The sequence below is a fragment of the Mastomys coucha genome, unplaced genomic scaffold, assembly GCF_008632895.1.
Source record: "Mastomys coucha isolate ucsf_1 unplaced genomic scaffold, UCSF_Mcou_1 pScaffold22, whole genome shotgun sequence".
In the NCBI taxonomy this organism is placed as follows: Eukaryota; Metazoa; Chordata; class Mammalia; order Rodentia; family Muridae; genus Mastomys; species Mastomys coucha.
This window is the reverse complement of record NW_022196905.1, coordinates 249,332,137-249,334,809: the sequence shown is the minus strand read 5'-3', so window position 1 is coordinate 249,334,809 and position 2,673 is coordinate 249,332,137. Positions and strand designations below refer to the sequence as shown.

The 2,673-nt window shown below is 42.4% G+C and overlaps 1 protein-coding gene across 2 annotated transcripts in view; it reads right to left on the bottom strand.

Annotated features, from left to right (window-relative positions):
* Pdpr (pyruvate dehydrogenase phosphatase regulatory subunit) overlaps window positions 1–2,673 on the bottom strand; it is a 38,311-nt gene that overhangs the window by 7,221 nt on the left and 28,417 nt on the right. The window lies entirely within an intron of this gene.

The window sequence follows — 2,673 nt, the reverse complement described above, 5'->3', positions numbered from 1 at the left end:
CCTGGAACCCACTCTGTAGACCAGGCTGGCCTCGAACTCAGAAATCCGCCTGCCTCTGCCTCCCAAGTATATTCACATTTTTAAAAAAGATTTATTTCATGTATGTGATTACACTGTAATTGTCTTCACACACACCAGAAGAGGGCATTAGATCCAATTTCAGATGGATGTGAGTCACCATGTGGTTGCAGGGAATTGAACTCAGCACCTCTAGAAGAGCGGTCAGTGCTCTTAACTGCTGAGTCATCTCTCCAGCCCGATAGATTTACATTTTAAAAATAACCTTAAAGCTGCTGAAGACATGCAGCTCAGTTGGTAGACAGACAATCTTCCTAGCAGTTATAATGTCAGTAGTAGAATGTTTACTTGCCCAGCATGCACATGACTCTTGGTTCAGTTCTGGGTAATACACATGCAGAAACTTCACACCATGTATCAAATGACAACCTAGAAAAATGTATAATGTATGGGAGAGATGGGTCAGTGGTTAAAAGCACTTGCTGTTATTTGCAGAGATCCTGGGTTCAATTCCCAGCATTAACATGGCAGCTCACAATAGTTTAACTATTTCCATCTTTAACTCTAATTTCAGGGAATCCAATGCCTTTTTCTCACCTCCATGGCCACTGCACCCATGTGGTGCAAAGACATACATGCAGGGAAAACACCCATTCATGTAAAAATAGTATGTTCAGAATATTTAAAGTACCTAGAAATATAAATTAGTTCCTCTGCTTCTTTATTATGGATGCAATGTAACTAGTTACAATTCTGCCACCATAACTTACTATCCACTGGACAATACCCAAACTGAACCAAACTAAGCCCCACCTTTTAAAAAAAGGTGTGTGTTCCTGGAGATAAATGAAAAACTAAATTGATGAAAAAGTTCAGGCTCAGTGGTTGAGCTATTTGTACCCTATGTAAGGACTTGAATTTGATCCCACAAAGTGAGGACAGAACCAACTCTAAAAATCTATCCTTGAAGCTGGGCAGTGGTGACACATGCCTTTAATCCCAGCACTTGGGAGGCAGAGGCAGGCAGATTTGTGAGTTCGAGGCCAGCCTGGTCTACAGAGTGAGTTCTAGGACAGCCAGGGCTACACAGAGAAACCCTGTCTCAAAAACAAAACAAAACAAAAAAACAAAAATCTATCCTTTGACCTCCATGCATGTATGACAATAGGTATGCCCTGACACACAGACACACTATACATTAAAACCCAAGAGTGCAGGTAGCATGAGAAGAAGTCTTGGTAAAGTGGAAGTAGCTCCAGTTTGTGTAAGAATGGAGAGTTGGAGGCCAACTTGGGCCACAAAGCCAGGTCTGGTCCTGGGGGATGATGGATGGGGAGTAGCATGGTCAAAGGAAAGGATGTGACCAAAAACTCCAGGAAACATTTACTCTGACTTACTATGTGGCACCTATTTAAGTGATAGAATATAATCTCAGGAATACACAAGTAATATTAGATAGTGGTAAGTGCTATAAAAAAAAAAGGTAAGTACAAGGAGACAGATAAGAGGAAGATAGCTAAGAAGTGATGTGGCTGGACATGGTGCAGACACTTTTAATCCCAGGCCTCAGAAGGCAGAGGCAGGGGATCTCTTAAATTTAATCCCAGCCTGGTCTCCATAGTGAGTGCCAGGCCAGCCAGAGCTACATTCTGAAACTTTGTCTCAAAGAAACAAAACAAACAGTGATGTGAATACTGGAGAGATGGCTCAGCCATTAAGAGCACTTACTCAGGCTTGGCTCACCTCCACCTGTCACTCCATCATACCTCTTCTGGTATCCTCAGTGCAGCCCCACATGTGCACCATACATACATCCAGGTGCATACATACATATGAAAATAACAAATCAGATACATATTGGTGTGCATGTGTGTGCTGGGGGAGATGATTATGAGGCCTGAAAGGGTACAGTAGTGAGCTTGTGGATGCCAGAAGGAAAACAAAGTATTAGGACACAAAGCAGCTTCCTGTCTAGCTTGTTCCATCTAGCAGGAATGAGTGCTCCAGGAAACTCAGGCCAAGTTCAGAAGCAAGATTAGACTGCCAGCTCTGTACAGTGGCTTTCAATTTTTTTCTTTTTTTCTTTTTGGTTTTTCAAGACAGGGTTTCTCTGTGTGGCCCTGGCTGGCCTCAAATTCAGAAATCCCCCTGCCTCTGCCTCCCAAGTGCTGGGATTAAAGGTGTGCACCACCACCACCTAGCTCGGCTTTCAATTTTACTCTGCTTCATTCATAAGTTAAGTTAGCCATGATCAGGCATGGTGGTACACATGTAATCCTAGCTTTCAGGAGGTAGAGACCAGTCTGGGCTATAATACTGAAACCCGCCCCAAGACCAATTTAAAAAAATTAAAAAGCAGCAGAGATAGACAGATCTCTGAGTTCAAGGCCAGCCTGTTCTATAGAGTGAGTTTAAAGACAGCCAGGTCTACACAGAGAAACTCTGTTTCTAAAAACAAATATAACAACAAAAAAATAAGTAAAACCAAACATGTAATCCCAAAGGTGCTAAGTACTCCCCTCTTCCCCGTCTTTGAATTTACTTGCATATACATCAAAATTACTGATTAGAAATTAGTAAAACACAGGCAGTAGTGGAGCATGCCTTTAATCCCAGCACTTGGGAGGCAGAGGCAGGCAGATTTCTGAGTTCAAG